Here is a 21,562-nt window from a genome sequence, read left to right as displayed (position 1 = left end):
CTAAGAAGGGAAAACAGAGTGGGTGCCTCTGTTTACCTCTCCGACGCTCAACATTAGCGGGATTGAGGTGGAGAATAGAGGGTTTAGGTGTTTAAGGGCCGAGACTTGAGAGAAACGAGCGAGAGGTGAGTTCGGCAACGTTTCAATACTCAAGAATGGATTACCTTTTGAAGAGGGTGGGCCTCTTGTATTTATAGGCGACCAAGGGGTCATTGGTGGGCCCCTTGGCCGAGGATAGCATAGGATGGCCGAGGATAGCATAGGATGGCCGAGGATAGCATAGGATGGCCGAGGATAGCATAGGCTCGTGAGGCCGAGGTCAGGCTCGTGAGGCCGAGGTCGAGCTCGTGAGCCGAGGTCGAGCTCGTGAGGCCGAGGTCGAGCTCGTGAGGCCGAGGTCGAGCTCGTGAGGCCGAGGTCGAGCCCGTGAGGCCGAAGGCCGAGGTCGAGCTCGTGAGGCCGAGGTCAAGTTTATGAGGCCGAGGTCGAGCCCGTGAGGCCGAAGGTCGGCCATGGAGCTAGAGGTCGAGCTCATGAGGCCGGAGGTCGGCCATGGAGCTGGAGGCCGAGCTCATGAGGCCGGAGGTCGGCCATGCGTTGGGGGAGTCCCGGGGTGGTCGTTATCGCGGCCTTCGCTGCTCTACCGGGCCGAGATGGACCGGTAACATTAGCCCCCCGAGTTTCCGGCCGAGCCTAGGTCGAGTGGAAACTCAAAATCTATGCTTTCATGCGGATGCGGGATGAACGCTCTCGGGTTTGCGAGCATGCCGTAGAAGGGCTTTCAGTGCATCGCGGGGGACGGCCTTTGGTGCGTCACAAGGGACGGCCTTTGTGCGTCACGAGGGACGGCCTTATGCGTGTCCTATGTTCTCGACATACCATCGTAGTCGACTCGCACGGGTTTGTCGGTGCGCGTCTTATTTTCTCGACTTACCAGCGGAGGCGTAATCGATTTGCGCGACTCGGGCCTCGGGGGGCCCCGGTGTCACGTTCGTGTGATCGGGTTTCCCGCGGACGCTGGCTAGACCAGATACGTCCGGCGGACGCAAGCCTTTGAAACCCATTTGTAACTCGCTGCCTTTCGGCTCACGAGCTGGGCGGCGAGCGCGGTGCCACATTTGTGTGGCCGGGTTTCCCGTGGACGCTGGCTAGACCAGATACGTCCGGCGGACGCAAGCCTTTTAAACCCATTTGTAACTCGCTGCATTTCGGCTCACGAGCTGGGCGGCGAGCGTGGTGCCATATTTGTGTGGCCGGGTTTCCCGTGGACGCTGGCTAGACCAGATACGTCCGGCGGATGCAAGCCTTTTGAAACCCATTTGTAACTCGCCGCCTTTCGGCTCACGAGCTGGGCGGCGAGCGCGGTGCCACATTTGTGTGGCCAGGTTTCCCGTGGACGCTGGTTAGACCAGATACGTCCGGCGGACGCAAGCCTTTGAAACCCATTTGTAACTCGCTGCCTTTCGGCTCACGAGCTGGGCGGCGAGCGTGGTGCCACATTTGTGTGGCCAGGTTTCCCGTGGACGCTGGCTAGACCAGATACATCCGACGGACGCAAGCCTTTGAAACCCATTTGTAACTCGCTGCCTTTCGGCTCACGAGCTGGGCGGCGAGCGTGGTGCCACATTTGTGTGGCCAGGTTTCCCGTGGACGCTGGCTAGACCAGATACGCCCGGCGGACGCAAGCCTTTGAAACCCATTTGTAACTCGCTGCCTTTCGGCTCACGAGCTGGGCGGCGAGCGCGGTGCCACATTTGCGTGGCCATACCGTCTCATGAACCTGGCACCGTTGGACGCGTGCGTCACATGACAGGCAAGGTTAGGTGCAGACTTGATCCCCCGACGAGTGTGGCACCTTAGTGTGCTGGTCGCATTTCCGGGATGGGTCTCTTGGGTCGAGCCTTGCGCCTTTGTGAGTGCGGCGCCCTGGTGCGCGTTTCACGTTTGGGTACTCAGGTGGCCTATTCTTACTCGGTACTCGACTCGAGGAGTGAACTCGACCCGAGGAAATATGTAGAGTCGACACGAGGAGTAGCCAGTCGACCCGCGGATTCGGTACTTGACTCGAGGATTGGACTCAACTCGAGGTGACATGTAGAGTCGGCACGGGGAGTAGCTTGTCGACTCGTGGACTCGGTACTTGACTTCGAGGAGTGAACTCAACTCGAGGAGAAATGTAGAGTCGGCACGAGGAGTGGCTTGTCGACTCGTGGACTCGGTACTCGACTCGAGGAATGAACTCAACTCGAGGAGAAACGTAGAGTCGGCACGAGGAGTAGCTTGTCGACTCGTGGACTCGGTACTCGACTCGAGGAGTGAACTCAACTCGAGGAGAAACGTAGAGTCGGCACGAGGAGTAGCTTGTTGACTCGTGGACTCGGTACTCGACTCGAGGAGTGAACTCAACTCGAGGAGAAACGTAGAGTCGGCACGAGGAGAAACGTAGAGTCGGCACGAGGAGAAACGTAGAGTCGGCACGAGGAGTAGCTTATCGACCCGTGGACTCGGTACTCGACTCGTGGAGCGAATTCAACTCGAGGAGAAACGTATGTTGGAATCGATCTAGGGTTTGAGAAAATAATTAACGCTTCGGTAAGCGGCGGAATTTTAAAAATTTTCTTTTACAAGTAAAACAGTTTTTACTAACCTAGACAAGTGCAAGTACATGTAATTAAAAACCAATATGAGCTAAGAGTTTACTAACCTTTCTTGAAGCTTGAACTTTGAAGAAGCTTTTGGAAAGTTCGCAACGCTCGTCTCCCCTCGCAGCACGTCTCTCTTTCTTTCCTCGGCACCTCGAGCAACCACGAAAGTTTCTATCACTAAATCACTCGAAAAGAAGGAATCAGTGAGTGGGCACTTTTAAACGCTACGACTTAAGAACTAGTCTCGAAGTCGCAGAGCTAAACACTAGGTCGAGTGAGGACCTAGGTGCCAAGACAAGAAAAAATCGAAAATAAACTAGAGTGAGAGAGAGAGGAGTTCGGCCAACAATGTCTAGAGAGAGAGTCTCTCAATCTCTAACTTATGTTGAATGAATAAAATGAAGGGAATGAGGGTCCTATTTATAGGAGAGGGGTTGGCCTTGGAAAGAAGTAGTTTCCTCTTATTTTCCAAGCCTTTATGAGTAATCTTTTATTACCGATACCTATCAATATAGGCGCCCATCTCATACAATCCACAAGGGATTAGTTTCCTCTTTTGTTTCCCTTCTTGGTTGCCTTGGCCGATTCTCCTTGTTTCCTCATAGAGAAAATTTGTTTCCTCTTTTTCTTTTGGCAAGTATCTTGATACATTTATGGACAAAATATTCTCTTTCTCTTGGGTATTTTGGGCGCCCATCTCTCATCTAGAAGGAGCTTCTAGAAGCTTCTTCATTTGTTCATGACAACATGAGAAAAGCCCATTAAGAATTTTCAATAAAATTCTTATGAAATGAAATTAATCCACAAATCCCAATAAACAAGTTATGGCCGAGTGACATTAAGTCATCAAATGAACTTGTCAAAAAATTTATTGACATTCATTTCATCCTTTGTCTCAAAAGACAAAAATACCCTTTTAACTATTTTCGTTCTTGTTTTGACTTAGCTTCCAGTTTAACTATTCATATCGATGTGATTCGTGACAGTGACCTCATGGACCCAAATGAACAAAGCTTGAGCTAAACACTTGGACTCAAAAGTTCACAAACCTTTTCCAAGTTTAGTTTAATGCCAACTGACTCCACTAAAGAGCTGACACTGAAAATCTCTCGGTTCAAATGAATTTATTTTCTACTCAAGAATTTGACCTAATTATGATGAGCGGATCCACTGAATATTATCTATGTTTACCCTTCATGAATGTCATCAGCTAGTCGGGATTTACTAAATTACCATTTTACCCTTCTAGCTGTTATTTCCTCAACTCCTTTGTCGCTTGTGAATAAGTTAGAAACAATGTATTGACGAGGAGCTAACAAGTCACATTGTTTCATCCAAAAGAGTCAGGACTCAATTTGGACACAGGCCAGTTCATTTATTCACACTCCAAGGAACAAAGCATGAGGTGACATACATTGCATTTCAGCAATCTTGTACATGAATTCCATATCTATGAGAACTTCATAAAGTTACTCATGACAGACTCACAACTTAGTACTTCACCAATAGGCCTTGTTCGGAATCACATAGTGAGTCCGAACTTTGACTTTCTCAAATGAGAATACTAAGGTGTGAAATGGCATGTCTCATTTCAGGATTAAGGTAAGAATGATGCAATTCATACATAGTGACTTCGAGACATAAGAGGTTAAATGGTTTGTTCTTATATTGTCTCTAGAAGTGCACTGGTCAATTCAGTATCTTCGGAAGATACCTAGAAGAACTATAGAGTCCCCAACTCTCAATGCCTCATAACCAGACATCATAGATTCTTCTAACAATCATACTGAGGTCAATAGTCCTTTGACCCTAAGATTGCGAATATATCGTTTTAAGCAAACTACGAAGAGTTTGTTCATGCAAATCTACATTTGTCTCTTCGTAAGTTGTTAAGTTTGTTTATGGACTAAAAGACTAAGGTTTTATCATAAAGCTTCAAACAAAGAAAGAATGAATGAACGTTTCAACTTTATTAATGAATAGATAGGCAATTACAAGCAAGAGTCTTCATGAGACTTTATTACATCAAATGTACAAAATAAAGAGTAGAACTCTTCTTGTGCCCACCATTGACAACAAACTCCCACTTGACTCAAAGAAGGTGTGTGTAGTCCTTCATGCCTAATCCCTCACGATGTTGGTCGAAGACCTTGTTCGCTAGGGCCTTGGTGAATGGATCTGCGAGGTTGTCCACCGTTGAGATCTTCTTCACTTCCACGTCTCCGCGCTGCACGATCTCTCGAATCAAATGGTATTTCCTCTCAATATGCTTAGAGCGCTTATGGCTTCTAGGTTCCTTTGAGTTAGCGACAGCCCCACTATTATCACAATAAAGGGTCATGGGCTCGTCGACGTTTGGAACAACTTCCAAATACTTAAGGAACTTTCTAAGCCATACAGCCTCTTTGGATGCTTCACAAGCAGCCACATATTCTGCTTCCATTGTGGAGTCAGCAATGCAAGATTGCTTAATACTTCTCCACACAACAGCTCCACCATTAAGGATGAACACAGATCCCGAAGTGGATTTCCTGGAATCCTTATCCGCTTGAAAATCGGAGTCGGTATATCCCGTCATAGTCAGGTCAGTACCTGAGTATGTAAGCATCAAGTTCCTAGTTCTTCGAAGATACTTAAGAACATGCTTAACAGCAATCCAGTGCTCGGGTCCAGGGTTGGATTGGAAACGGCTAACTACGCCAACGGCGAAACATATATTAGGTCTAGTGCAAAGCATAGCATACATGAGGCTTCCTACGGCAGAGGCGTAAGGAATCTTCCTCATGTCTTCAATCTCTTGTGCAGTCTTGGGAGACTGGTCCTTAGAGAGTGAAACTCCATGCCTAAAGGGTGTTTGACCCCTCTCGCAGTCTTGCATCGAGAAGCGATCCATCACCTTATCAATATAAGATGCTTGAGAGAGCGACAGGGTCCGGTTTTTCCTATCTCGAAAGATTTGGATTCCCAGAATGTATGCGGCTTCTCCTAGATCCTTCATATCGAATTGCTTTGCCAGCCAGACCTTAACCTCAGATAACTTACCCACGTCATTACCAATGAGCAGTATATCATCGACATATAGTACCAGAAACACAACTTTGCCTTCGTGTATTAACTTGTAAACACAAGGCTCATCTATTGACTGTTCAAAGCCGAAGCTCTTTACAGTTTCATCGAATCTAATATTCCATGACCTAGATGCTTGCTTTAGTCCATAAATGGATTTAAGCAACTCACAAACCTTGGTCTCTTGACCTTTATCCACGAAACCGTCTGGTTGAGCCATGTAAATGCGCTCGTCAAGATTGCCATTCAGAAAGGCTATCTTGACATCCATTTGCCAGATCTCATAGTCGAGAGCTGCAGCTATGGATAGGAGTATGCGGATGGATTTAAGCATCGCGACTGGCGAGAAGGTTTCTTCATAGTCAATCCCTTGTTGTTGGGTATAACCCTTCACCACAAGTCGTGCTTTGAACGTCTCGACGTTCCCATCAGGACCCCTTTTCTTCTTGTATATCCACTTACACCCTACGGGTTTAATCCCTTCAGGAAGGTCTACAAGTTTCCAGACTTTGTTGACATACATCGAGTGCATTTCAACTTTCATGGCGTCAAGCCAAAGGTTTGATTCAGAACAAGACATCGCTTGGCTATAGGAAACAGGGTCATCCATGTCGGAGACGGCTACAAGAGAGTCTCCATAAGACATGTACCTGTCAGGCTTTTGAGTAGCCCTCCCACTACGTCTAAGTACTACTTGACGAGATTCTGATGAGTTAGGTTGTGTTTCAGTTGGGGTAAGAACAGTTCTTACAGATGAGGTAGAAGCTTCCTCACCCAACTTTTCTTCAAGCACAATTTTGCTTCTAGGTTTTGCATCTTTCATAAAGTCCTCCTCGAGGAAACGAGCATTCGTGCTAACGAAAGTCTTATCGTCCTCGGGACTATAGAAAGTAAAACCTTTGGTTTCCTTCGGATATCCTACAAACAGGCACAATTCTGACCTACTAGCCAACTTGCTAGTCTTTTGCCTCAGCACGTGTGCAGGGCAACCCCAAATTCGGATGCGGCCAAGATTCACTTTACGGCCAGTCCATCGTTCATAAGGAGTACCAGGAACCGTTTTAGACGGAACTTGGTTCAGAATGTAAGCGGCTGTTTCGAGGGCATATCCCCAAAAGGAAGGAGGGAGTGATGAGTAACTCATCATTGATCTAACCATCTCCATAAGAGTTCGGTTCCTTCTCTCTGACACTCCGTTTTGTTGAGGTGTGCCAGGTGCGGTAAGCTGAGAAGCGATACCTTCTACTTTAAGAAAGTCATCGAACTCTCCAGACATATACTCACCACCTCGATCAGATCGAAGGGTTTTGATCACTTTGCCAGTTTGCTTTTCCACTAAAGCCCTAAAGACCTTAAATACGTTAAAGGTCTCGGATTTGTGTTTGAGCAATTAGACAAACCCATATCTTGAGTAATCATCAGTGAAGGTAACGAAGTATTCGTATCCTCCACGTGCCTGTTGGTTGAGCGGACCACATACATCAGAATGTATTAGTTCCAGCAACTCAGTTGCTCTTCGACCCTTATCGGAGAAAGGTCGCTTAGTCATTTTTCCTTCTATACAGGATTCACAAGTAGGTAGTGAACCTATTGCAGAGGCTTGGAGTGGACCATCCCTCACAAGTCTCTTAATCCTATCTAGACTGATATGACCAAGTCTTAAGTGCCAGAGGTATGTTGATTATGTTAGATCGGAGGATTCAGAAAGTTTGATCCTCTTTGGCTCCCTAATTAGATCGTTATCTATTTCGGTGTCTAAAAGAGAAGGTTGAGTGGGATAGATGTAAAAAAGACCATTCTTCATACATGCATCAGTGACAAAAGAATTAGAAAAAGAAATACGAATTCCATTCTTTATAAACTTTAAATAATAATCTTGCTCGAAAAGTTGAGCAACAGATACTAGGTTTTTCCCAAAGGAATGAACATAATAAACATTATTCAAATTTAAAGTTCGATCTTCAAAAGATAGCGTCACGGATCCCACAGCCTTCGCAGACACCACGCTCTCATCACCCCACTTGAAGCAGAAGTCGCCATCCTCTAAGCTTTTGCTTTTCCTAAAACCAGTCAAGGAGCAGCAAATATGGTTAGTAGCAGCGGAGTCAATAATCCACGATGATACATTACCAGCTACTAAACAGGCTTCAGTAACAAGTACAATACCTTTTGCTTTGGTTTTGAGGTAGGCAGGACAGTTCCTACGCCAGTGACCAGGCTCGTTGCAGTGGTGGCACTTGTCGTTAGACTTGTCCACCTTCGGAGCCTTTGGCGCCTTCTTCTTCGTGTGAACCTTAGGTTGGTTCTTCTTCTCGGCATTGCGAGGTCTCTTCTTAGATCCAGAGGTGGAGGCAGTAGCATGTACTTCTCCTTGAGCCCTCTTTTTCTTAGTGAGTGCCTCAGCGGTTTGAAGTTCCTTCATGAGCTCGGTAACAGTGTACTCCAGCTTGTTCATGGAATAATTCAACTTGAAGGTATCAAAGGTTTCGGGGAGAGTTTCCAAGATCATATCTATTTTAGTCTCCCCATCAATCTCAGATCCAAGAATCTCCATTTCGTTTAGATAGCTAATGATCAGCATCATATGATCTCTAACGGGAGTTCCAGCCTTCATACGACAGTTCATGAATTGTCGGACCGCTTGTTGCCTAGCTTGACGTCCTTGCCCTCCAAACATCTCATGGAGATTGTAGAGCATATCGGTGGCAGTTTCATAATCACGATGTTGTTGTTGCAACACATTGTTCATCGATGCCAAAATATAGCATCTCGCAATCTCATCGGATCGAAGCCAGGCCGCCAGGGCGTCTTTCTCCTCTTGCGTCGAATCTTCATTCGATTGAGGACAGGGGGTGGTGAGAACCCATTTGTGCTTGTCGACAGTAAGGACTATGTCGAGGTTACGTTTCCAGTCGACGTAATTGTCGCCTTCGAGTTTATTCGAGGAAAGAATTGTAGAGAGAGGGTTGAGAGACATATTGCCTATAAAAGTTGAAACAAGTTTATGATTAGTCTTTGGTTTAGGATTTAAGTTTTATTAAGACTTTTGTAAAATCCAAAGGTGTTATAAACCAAACGATAATTTACTCCCTCAAGAGAAGGCCGCAAAAAATCTCCATTTATAAGTAAATGACACATCATTAATGCTAAGCCAAGATGTCAATACATCTATTTTGGCTAGCAACCTTTTAAATTGGTTTGATCACTCACATCCTTTCGCAGAGCCTCAAGGGAGGATTACTAGGGATTGAGCCTAAGTGTGTAACCAACCACTTAGTCCAAAAGATCAGCTTTGAAAAACAATCCCCCAAGGGGAGGCCTTGTCATCATCGCATCACTCTCGGACGTAGCTCATTGAGCAATGATCGAAGCAATAACGCCTTGGAGTACTCACATTTAAGTGAGGGTCGCAAGAGCGGCTCTTAGTCCCACGTTATTGCATCTTTTATTAGTGTTGGGGATCGCGGGTTACAAACAACGAATATAACCCTCCCACTTAGTTTTTGGAGATGGTTCATCGACTCTTATAAGTTCGGAAACAAATTTCCTAGTTAGAGAGCGACAGAGCGGACAACTAGAAGAGAATCCTAGATCGACATGTTCAGAGCAGTATTAGTGCATAAAGGCACAAGGTACATACTCGATCTTTTCCTATTTTCTATTTCGGGAAAGTGAGTGAGGGAAGTGTGAACTTCAACTCACTCGAACACTTGAAAGTTTGAGATTATACATCTTTTTATTTTTCGGCTTGTCTACAAGGAGACCTCCCACTCAAATTTTCAAGAGCATATAGATTTTGAACATATGTGATATAGATATAGTTTTGAAAACATTTTGAAAATTTATTTGATTTGGATGGCAAAATATTTTCAAGTTTGAAAGTGAAAACGGTTTTTCAAAATTCAAACTAGTTTTGTAAATAATTCAATTTCAATTAAACTTTCAAAAATCAAAACATTTTAATCTTACACATCATGTTTATAATCATATGAAAAACATTTTTTCTCAAGAAAGTTTTCTCATTAGAGTTCTATAACTCATGGTAGTGGGGTTTGAAAATCCGGATTTCTAAAAAACTGGAGTTTCAGACAGCCGCGCACCTCAGAGTAAAATCGCCATATCTGGCGGCTTCGATGTCCTTTTCAGCCGAAACCGGTGGCATTGGACAGAGGACAGACAGAGCTTTAATTTGATTCAAGAATCATTAAATTTCGATTTCTGAGCAAAGAGGTATGCCACTTTTAATGCGGGTTTACTCCAGCTCGAAGAAAAAGAAATAAATTAAAGCTTGGTCCTATTTAGGTGCGAAAAAGAATCAAGTGTAACGGAACGTTTTAAGATGTTGTTTAAAGCTTTTATTTGTGTTTTATTAGCAGGGTAATAACATAGAATAAAAGAAATAACAACAAGCATAAAACGAATACGGTAAATAAAAGAAACTAGAAAGACAAAGTAACTAGTCACAAAATTTACGGAAATTTCTCAAACCTTTAAAACACGTTTTTCAATATAAAAAATTAAAAACTTTTAGAACTGATTCTAATGTGTTTTAAAAACATCCCAAACTCATAGAAAATCAACATGCTTTTTAATTTAAAGACATGAGCAATAAATTAAAAAAAAAATCTAAGATAACAATTCTAACTTGTCACAAAATTAGTAAACTTTCGAAAACGATTTTCAAGCTCATAATTTTAAAAACATGTACATGCTAATCTTTGACCATAGCTCTGATACCATTTGTTGGAATCGATCTAGGGTTTGAGAAAATAATTAACGCTTCGGTAAGCGGCGGAATTTTAAAAATTTTCTTTTACAAGTAAAACAATTTTTACTAACCTAGACAAGTGCAAGTACATGTAATTAAAAACCAATATGAGCTAAGAGTTTACTAACCTTTCTTGAAGCTTGAACTTTGAAGAAGCTTTTGGAAAGTTCGCAACGCTCGTCTCCCCTCGCAGCACGTCTCTCTTTCTTTCCTCGGCACCTCGAGCAACCACGAAAGTTTCTATCACTAAATCACTCGAAAAGAAGGAATCAGTGAGTGGGCACTTTTAAACGCTACGACTTAAGAACTAGTCTCGAAGTCGCAGAGCTAAACACTAGGTCGAGTGAGGACCTAGGTGACAAGACAAGAAAAAATCGAAAATAAACTAGAGTGAGAGAGAGAGGAGTTCGGCCAACAATGTCTAGAGAGAGAGTCTCTCAATCTCTAACTTATGTTGAATGAATAAAATGAAGGGAATGAGGGTCCTATTTATAGGAGAGGGGTTGGCCTTGGAAAGAAGTAGTTTCCTCTTATTTTCCAAGCCTTTATGAGTAATCTTTTATTACCCATACCTATCAATATAGGCGCCCATCTCATACAATCCACAAGGGATTAGTTTCCTCTTTTGTTTCCCTTCTTGGTTGCCTTGGCCGATTCTCCTTGTTTCCTCATAGAGGAAATTTGTTTCCTCTTTTTCTTTTGGCAAGTATCTTGATACATTTATGGACAAAATATTCTCTTTCTCTTGGGTATTTTGGGCGCCCATCTCTCATCTAGAAGGAGCTTCTAGAAGCTTCTTCATTTGTTCATGACAACATGAGAAAAGCCCATTAAGAATTTTCAATAAAATTCTTATGAAATGAAATTAATCCACAAGGCCCAATAAACAAGTTATGGCCGAGTGACATTAAGTCATCAAATGAACTTGTCAAAAAATTTATTGACATTCATTTCATCCTTTGTCTCAAAAGACAAAAATACCCTTTTAACTATTTTCGTTCTTGTTTTGACTTAGCTTCCAGTTTAACTATTCATATCGATGTAATTCGTGACAGTGACCTCATGGACCCAAATGAACAAAGCTTGAGCTAAACACTTGGACTCAAAAGTTCACAAACCTTTTCCAAGTTTAGCTTAATGCCAACTGACTCTACTAAAGAGCTGACACTGAAAATCTCTCGGTTCAAATGAATTTATTTTCTACTCAAGAATTCGACCTAATTATGATGAGCGGATCCACTGAATATTATCTATGTTTACCCTTCATGAATGTCATCAGCTAGTCGGGATTTACTAAATTACCATTTTACCCTTCTAGCTGTTATTTCCTCAACTCCTTTGTCGCTTGTGAATAAGTTAGAAACAATGTATTGACGAGGAGCTAACAAGTCACATTGTTTCATCCAAAAGAGTCAGGACTCAATTTGGACACTGGCCAGTTCATTTATTCACACTCCAAGGAACAAAGCATGAGGTGACATACATTGCATTTCAGCAATCTTGTACATGAATTCCATATCTATGAGAACTTCACAAAGTTACTCATGACAGACTCACAACTTAGTACTTCACCAATAGGCCTTGTTCGGAATCACATAGTGAGTCCGAACTTTGACTTTCTCAAATGAGAATACTAAGGTGTGAAATGGCATGTCTCATTTCAGGATTAAGGTAAGAATGATGCAATTCATACATAGTGACTTCGAGACATAAGAGGTTAAATGGTTTGTTCTTATATTGTCTCTAGAAGTGCACTGGTCAATTCAGTATCTTCGGAAGATACCTAGAAGAACTATAGAGTCCCCAACTCTCAATGCCTCATAACCAGACATCATAGATTCTTCTAACAATCATACTGAGGTCAATAGTCCTTTGACCCTAAGATTGCGAATATATCGTTTTAAGCAAACTACGAAGAGTTTGTTCATGCAAATCTACATTTGTCTCTTCGTAAGTTGTTAAGTTTGTTTATGGACTAAAAGACTAAGGTTTTATCATAAAGCTTCAAACAAAGAAAGAATGAATGAACGTTTCAACTTTATTAATGAATAGATAGGCAATTACAAGCAAGAGTCTTCATGAGACTTTATTACATCAAATGTACAAAATAAAGACTACAACTCTTCTTGTGGGCACCATTGACAACAACGTAGAGTCGGCACGAGGAGTAGCTTGTCGACTCGTGGGCTCGGTACTCGACTCTAGGGGTGAACTCAACTCGAGGAGAAACGTAGAGTCGGCACGAGTAGTAGCTTGTCGACTCGTGGACTCGGTACTCGACTCGAGGAGTGAACTCAACTCGAGGAGAAACGTAGAGTCGGCACAAGGAGTAGCTCGTCGACTCGTGGACTCGGTACTCGACTCGAGGAGTGAATTTAACTCGAGGAGAAACGTAGAGTCGGCACGAGGAGTAGCTTGTCGTCTCGTGGGCTTGGTACTCGACTCGAGAAGTGAACTCAACTCGAGGAGAAATGTAGAGTCGGCACGAGGAGTAGCTCGTCGACTTGTGGACTCGGTACTCGACTCGAGGAGTGAACTCAACTCGAGGAGAAACGTTGAGTTGGCACGAGGAGTAGCTTGTTGACTCATGGGCTCATTACTCGACTCGAGGAGTGAACTCAACTCGAGGAGAAACGTAGAGTCGGCACGAGGAGTAGCTCGTCGACTCGTGGACTCGGTACTCGACTCGAGGAGTGAACTTAACTCGAGGAGAAACATAGAGTCGGCACGAGGAGTAGCTTGTCGACTCGTGGGCTCGGTACTCGACTCGAGGAGTGAACTCAACTCGAGGAGAAACGTAGAGTCAGCACGAGGAGTAGCTTTTCGACTCGTGGACTCGGTACTCGACTCGAGGAGTGAACTCAACTCGAGGAGAAACGTAGAGTCGGCACGAGGAGTAGCTTGTCGACTCGTGGGCTCGGTACTCGACTCGAGAAGTGAACTCAACTCGAGGAGAAACGTAGAGTCAGCACGAGGAGTAGCTCGTCGACTTGTGGACTCGGTACTCGACTCGAGGAGTGAACTCAACTCGAGGAGAAACGTAGAGTCGGCACGAGGAGTAGCTTGTCGACTCGTGGGCTCGGTACTCGACTCGAGGAGTGAACTCAACTCGAGGAGAAACGTAGAGTCGGCACAAGGAGTAGCTCGTCGACTCGTGGACTCGGTACTCGACTCGAGGAGTGAATTTAACTCGAGGAGAAACGTAGAGTCGGCACGAGGAGTAGCTTGTCGTCTCGTGGGCTTGGTACTCGGCTCGAGGAGTGAACTCAAGTCGAGGAGAAACATAGAGTCGGCACGAGGAGTAGCTTGTCGACTCGTGGGCTCGGTACTCGACTCGAGGAGCGAACTCAACTTGAGGAGTTATGTGAAGATTGTCTCTCTTTGGGACCTCCGGCCTGACCATCGGCCCCTTGGGACTTTTTTTTTATATTTTTTTTAGTTGTTTTTGTTTTTGATTGAGCATTGATCCCCATTAGCCCCCCGAGTTTCTTGCGTTTGTGAGACGAAGGCCAAGAAACTCTCATGTTGGAGGTATACAACAGTGTGTTAGAATAATTCTTTATTGCAATAAGGGGTCGTTGCAGGTAGTCACGGCACTTGGCCTTTTTTTGAAAAAGAAAATTACATTTTTGAAATAAAAGCGATCACGAGGTCGATCGAGTTCGGTCGTGAGTTTGAGGGTGGAAGCTGCGACAATCATGGCTTGCTAGCAGATGCAACGAATTCCTTGAAGTCCCCACTTCGAACTAGTAAATCAATTCGCTTCCTAAGCTGGTAGCATTCTGTTGTCGCGTGCCCGTGGTCATGGTGATATTCGCATTGCTTGCTCTCGTCCCTCGTCGCGGGGTCCGTCTTTAACGGGGCCGGAGTGTTGGAATCGATCTAGGGTTTACGAAAATAATTAATGCTTCGGTAAGCGGCGGAATTTTAAAAATTTTCTTTTACAAGTAAAAACAGTTTTTACTAACCTAGACAAAGTGCAAGTACATGTAATTAAATCTAATATGAGCTAAGAAGTTTACTAACCTTTCTTGAAGCTTGAACTTTGAGAAGCTTTTGGAAAGTTTGCAACACTCGTCTCCCCTCGCAGCACGTCTCTCTTTCTTTCCTCGGCACCTCGAGCAACCACGATAGTTTCTATCACTAAATCACTCGAAATAAAAGGAATCAGTGAGTGGGCACTTTTAAACACTACGACTTAAGAACGAGTCTTGAAGTCGCAGAGCTAAACACTAGGTCGAGTGAGGACCTAGGTGCCAAAACAAGAAAAATCGAAAATAAACTTAGAGAGAGAGAGAAGAGGGGCGGCAACCACAAGTTCTAGAGAGAGAAGCTCTCAATCTCTAACTTATGTGGAATGAATAAAATGAGGGGAATGAGGGTCCTATTTATAGGAGAAGGGTTGGCCTTGGAAAGAAGTAGTTTCCTCTTATTTTCCAAGTCTTTATGAGCAACCCTTTATTTCCCATTCCTATCCAAGTCACACGGCCACATAAGCCTTCATGACACCTTGGATTTGTTTCCTCTTTTATTTTTCTTCTCCCTTGACTTGTCTTGGCCGAAATTCCCATTGCCTTGAATAGGAAATTTGTTTCCTCTTTTTCTTTTGGCAAGTATCTTCATACATTAATGCACAAAAGGAACTCTCTTTCTCTTTGGGTAGTGGGCGCCTATTATGCTCTAGAAAGGCCTTCTAGAAGCTTTTCCATTTGCTCATGACAACATGAAAAAGGCCCATTAAGAATTTTCAATAAAATTCTTATGAAATGAAATTAATTCACAAGGCCCAATGATCAAGTCATGGCCGAGTGACATTAAGTCATCAAATGAACTTGTCAAAAAATTTATTGACATTCATTTCATCCTTTGTCTCAAAAGACAAAAATACCCTTTCAACTATTTTCGTTCTCGTTTTGACTTAGCTTCCAGTTTAAATATTCATATCGATGTGATTCGTGACAGTGACCTCATGGACCCAAATGAACAAAGCTTGAGCTAAACACTTGGACTCAAAAGTTCACAAACCTTTTCCAAGTTTAGCTTAATGCCAACTGACTCCACTAAAGAGCTGACACTGAAAATCTCTCGGTTAAAATGAATTTATTTTCTACTCATGAATTCACCTAATTATAATGAGCGGATCCACTGAATATTATCTATGCTACCCTTCATGAATGTCATCAGCTAGTCGGGATTTACTAAATTACCATTTTACCCTTCTAGCTGTTATTTCCTCAACTCCTTTGTCGCTTGTGAATAAGTTAGAAACAATGTATATGACGAGGAGCTAACAAGTCACATTGTTTCATCCAAAAGAGTCAGGACTCAATTTGGACACTGGCCAGTTCATTTATTCACACTCCAAGGAACAAAGCATGAGGTGACATACATTGCATTTCAGCAATCTTGTACATGAATTCCATATCTATGAGAACTTCACAAAGTTACTCGTGACATTCTCACAACTTAGTACTTCACCAATAGGCCCTGTTCGGAATCACATAGTGAGTCCGAACTCTGACTTTCTCAAATGAGAATACTAAGGTGTGAAATGGCATGTCTCATTTCAGGATTAAGGTAAGCATGATGCAATTCATACATAGTGACTTCGAGACATAAGAGGTTAAATGGTTTGTTCTTATCTTGTCTCTAGAAGTGCACTGGTCAATTCAGTACCTTCGGAAGATACCTAGAAGAACTATAGAGTCTCCAACTCTCAATGCCTCATAACCAGACATCATAGATTATTCTAACAATCGTACTGAGGTCAATAGTCCTTTGACACTAAGATTGCGAATATATCGTTTTAAGCAAACTACGAAGAGTTTGTTCATGCAAATCTACATTTGTCTCTTCGTAAGTTGTTGAGTTTGTTTATGGACTAAAAGACTAAGGTTTTATCATAAAGCTTCAAACAAAGAAGATTGAATGAACGTTTCAACTTTTTATTAAGCAATTACAAGCAAGAGTCTTCGTAAGACTATATTACATCAAATGTACACAAATAGACACTACTACTCTTCTTGTGGGCACCATTGACAACACGGAGATCCTAGCTTCTCCCTGTGTAAGCTCAGGATCCGGTCGGGCGCCGTGTTGAGTGGGACGAAGGATTGCTTCGGGGCTGGAGACAGATGGTCATTAGGGACTCGACCGCTTCTACGCCTCTTCCTTCGCGAGCCGGGACCGGTGGCCGGCGCCATGAGTGGGGCGGCGCGCTTTTTGTTGGATGCGCGGTCAGCAACGCTGGGTGGTTGATGTCCCAAGACGACTTCTCTATCGACCCCGCGTCGGGCGTTGAGTTTTTCTCTCAAGTCGCTCCCATGAGATTCCCTTCGGGAATTGAGGCGATCTCTCAAGTCTCCGGTGGCCGTCCCTATTACTTTAGGCGAGGATACGTCATCTCCCCGGGGGTTTTGGACGCGGATGGTGAGCTTGGAGCGTCCCTTTCGGGACCTAGAGGTCGAGTGTCCCCGAGTATTACTCGACCCTTGACACCTTGGCGTGGTCGCCCGAGGGTGTCCCCTCGAGGGCGCGTGCGTGTGCCCATTAGAAAGTTGACGTCTAGACGCGGTCGCCCGAGGGTGTCCCCTTGGAAGCGTGCGCGTGCGTCCCCTTTCGTGAAGAGCGTGGTGGAGGTCGGTCTCGTTGCCTCTCGACTTTGCCACGTAATCGGGGTCTTTCTCGTCGTGGTTGACGTCATCGACGTTGTTGGAGTCGAGGAGGTCGGCGATGAGCGTGCCGGTGACGCCGGGGCGGTCTAGGAGCTCGGCGAGCCTTCAAGCCGTGTCCTCTCGGACTGCGGCCTCGGGGTCATTCGTCGGGTCTCGGGGTTGGCTCTCATTATCATGAGGTTGCCCTTCGAGACGGTGCACGGAGCTTTGGAGGTCGTGCCTCGAGCTAGTCGCTCGGGCGCCCACGGAGGTGGCGGGGACACGACTCATCTCTCGAGAGTCGTAGAAGTAGCGAAAATGTGGAATGGAAGGGAGAGCGTGCTGGGGCCGAACAGATCTGGCCGGTTGGGATGGAAGCTTCGGCGAGCACCGGAGTCGGCTTGCGCGCGCTGGGGCCGAACAGATCTGCAGCGCCGGTGGGAGTTGAGGCTTCGGCGGGCATCAGAGCTGGTTCGCGAGCGCCGGGGTCGGCTGGATCTGCAGCGTCGGCTGGGATGGAGGCTTCAGCTGGCGTCGGAGCTGGTTCGCGAGCGCCGGGGACGGCTGGATCTGCAGCGTCGGCTGGGATGGAGGCTTCAGCGGGCGTCGGAGCTGGTTCGCGAGCGCCGGGGTCGGCAGGATCTGCAGCGTTGGCTGGGATGGAAGCTTCAGCGAGCACCGGAGTCGGCTCGCGCGTGCTGGGGTCAAACAGATCTGTAGCGCCGGCGGGAGTCGAGGCTTCGGCGGGCGTTGGAGTCACAAGAGTCACGGTCGTTGCCGAGAGCGCCGATGTGGCCGCCGTCTCCTTCTCTTTCCTTTCTTCTCTCTCTTCTCTTTTTTTTCTTTTCTCTGATTTTTCTTCTCGCTGGAGGTCTGAGATGAAGACCAGAGAGGACTCTCTTTTTCTCTCTTTTGTTTTGTGGCTGAAGAATAAAATGGGAGAGAGAATCTGTTTGGAGAGGAAATTGTTGGCTTTGATTTTCTGTGGTCTTCCGTGGAGGAAGTGAGTTTGCCGGTGGAGAGCTCGTGGTTGTTCTCGAGATCCCCTCCTTCTAGCGCCAAAATGTTGTCGCTCGTTTTCGGACAACGATTTAGGAGCCCCGGACGGTTCGACCCAAGGCCGGACCAAGTGATCGCGTTCGGGCTCGAGCGTGTCGGACCTGGTATCCCAGGCCTTCCCTTAGCTGTCGATGGTGTTTGATCTCGCCGGCATACCTGAAAAGATAATAGAACCGTGAGCTAAGAAGGGAAAACAGAGGGGGTGCCTCTGTTTACCTCTCCGACGCTCAACATTAGCGGGATTGAGGTGGAGAATAGAGGGTTTAGGTGTTTAAGGGCCGAGACTTGAGAGAAACGAGCGAGAGGTGAGTTCGGCAGCGTTTCAATACTCAAGAATGGATTACCTTTTGAAGAGGGTAGGCCTCTTGTATTTATAGGCGACCAAGGGGTCATTGGTGGGCCCCTTGGCCGAGGATAGCATAGGATGGCCGAGGATAGCATATGCTCGTGAGGCCGAGGTCGAGCTCGTGAGGCCGAGGTCGAGCTCGTGAGACCGAAGTCGAGTTTATGAGGCCGAGGTCGAGCCCGTGAGGCCGAAGGCCGAGGTCGAGCTCGTGAGCCGAGGTCGAGCTCGTGAGGCCGATGTCGAGTTTATGAGGCCGAGGTCGAGCCCGTGAGGCCGAAGGTCGGCCATGGAGCTGGAGGCCGAGCTCATGAGGCCGGAGGTCGGCCATGGAGCTGGAGGCCGAGCTCATGAGGCCGGAGGTCGGCCATGCGTCGGGGGAGTCCCGGGGTGGTCGCTATCGCGGCCGTCGCTGCTCTACCGGGCCGAGATGGACCGGTAACAACATCCCTAATATGGTTAGATTGTAGCATTGAGAGTGCTCTTAGCATTTTGTAACTATGGAGACTGTTGATGACTTCAAACCAAGGTTTAAAATATCTTCGATATCTCCCGAGATATCGACGATATATCTCTACCGAAGAGACTTCGGTAAAAAAAACTTTAATATATCGTTTCGTTTTATAAAATATCATTTATAAATCGGGATATATCGACAAAATGTCAAAATAAGTTCAATTTCAGGAAAATATCGTCCGAAATCAGGAATAAAAAAATTTTACAACTTCAAATAATCCCAGTTTCGAACGGGCCCCAAGTTACATTAAAGCCCGATTGACAAGGCCTTATTATTTGTTGGGGACGGAGATCTTTTTCATGTTTTATAGGGGTTTTAACCAACACATTTTCTTATTAGAAATCGATGTGGGACATTTGAAAATAAGCAATTGCCTATGTTATCACTTGTTGTAAACTTGTATCTGTCTATGTTTGCACATCAACTTTTTATTTCTTTTTAATGAATATACCTACTTTATTTGACTTATTTGGCATGCCTTTTTATTACATTTCCTTCAAGATTGTATATACTGTATATGACAATGTACAGTTTTTATTTTTAATAGATTCGTGTAAATATTTTATAATACATGTAAGTGTATATATAATCATATATATGGAAAATACTTATTTATATATGTATATATTTAATACAATTAAACTATATATATTTGTAAAATAAAATAAAAATAAAGCTTTTGAATATATATATATATATATATATATATATATATATATATATATATATATATATATATATATATATATATTAATATGTAGCATTTAAGAACTATTTTATCTTTTAAATTTGAATATATATATTTTAGATTTTTTAAAATTATATTTTGTTATAAGATTTTTGTCGATATATCCGTCGGTAATCGATATATCATCGATATATCACCGATATAATCGGTAATCGATATTGAAATTGTTATAGAATATCCGTTGATATATCCGTCGATATTCGATATATCCGTAAAATCAGAACCTCGGTATGGATATCGGTATCGATATTTTAAACCTTGCTTCAAACTAAAAGTGCCAACATATAATAATAGGCAAACGGGTCGGTTCACTAAAAAAATCCGAAACATTAAATTATGCGCGACTTACGTGAAGTTCCTAATTCTAAAGTTCAAGAAGCGGGATCACTAAAAAATCCATCACGGACAACAACGGTTAAGACCCACTCAAAACGGCCTGAAAGTTCGAGCCCAAGCTCACACATGAAATAGAGCTCACCAGCGCGTGCTCCTCAAAAAAAGCGTGCGCTCTGCGCACCCCTCGAAAGAGCACGCTCGACGCGCAGAAGACATGGTGCACCACGCCATCCACCCGACGCGATGCGCCAGTGCGCGCTCTAGAATCGCCTTGCGCGCTCGAAATCCGTGGCGCGTCCCCGAGGTGCGTCCAAAGACCGTCTAAGGCCACCACATCCACTATAAATACCCCTTCTCAGTGAGGGAGAGAGAGACATTCATTCCTCAAGATCACGATCTCAGAGTTCTGAAACGCTGCCAGAGACATTCTGCTCATAATTTCCTCTGATCGAGCGCTTAATCTCCCGCGCACACGGCTGCGCCCGGGATTCTCTACTGAGAATCTCCTTCATCTCTAACGCACACGGCTGCACCCGGAGTTCTCCACTAAGAATCTCCCTCGTCTCCAAAAGAGAAAACATACATTCTCTTTCGAGTCACTCGATTCTAGAGTCCCAAGATGTTGCCGAGGACTCCTCCGCGCTCCGTCTCCTTTGTCGAGCACACCCTATAGGCTCCGCGCCTCAAATAGCGTATACATACGCCTCGAACTACGTTATTACTTGATTCTGCTGTGTTCAAGTACGTAGGCAGCTCATAAGAAGCACAGTCACCACCCCCCCCCCCCCCCCCCCCAATTCACCCCATTCTCTCCTCACAGAGTGCCTCCGACTGGAGGAACCACAACTCGAGACTTTCGAGTTCTCACATTTGCTCGGGTGCTGCCACTTGGTCCGGCCTTGGGTCGAACCGCCCGAAGTTTTAAATTGTTGTTTATTTTCGTGCGATAACAGTAAACTTTCTAAAGATAAGTAAAATAGATTTTATTTGACATAACGATATTAGATACAATATTCATATATGATTTTCATTCGAGTTATAAAATCATATGTCGAGAATTATAATACGAAAAAACTAACACAAACCAACCTGATTATTTTTGGGTTGGTTTGGTTTGATCTTTCAATAATATTAGTTTAGATTTTAAAACTAAAAAATTAGTTATAACGATTCGAGTTGATAGCATATGAAAAAATCGAATAACCCAACTCGATTACACCTCTATCATTAACCATGATAGTTTGGATGCTACTCAAGACTTCTCTATCTAGAAAACTTGAGAATCAACAATAGAATTAAGAAAAATTAAGAAGTGATATACTCGTGCAAATAATTGATATTTAATATATTACTTGTTAAATATTGTTGTCGAATTAGTCAGATATATGTTCGTATTCTATAAATTGAACTTGCACTATGAAATCATT

The sequence above is a fragment of the Urtica dioica genome, chromosome 1 (genome assembly GCF_054948205.1).
Source record: "Urtica dioica subsp. dioica isolate 48M chromosome 1, U.dioica_male_clone48M_v1_H2, whole genome shotgun sequence".
NCBI lineage: Eukaryota > Viridiplantae > Streptophyta > Magnoliopsida > Rosales > Urticaceae > Urtica > Urtica dioica.
This window is presented reverse-complemented; position numbering follows the sequence as displayed.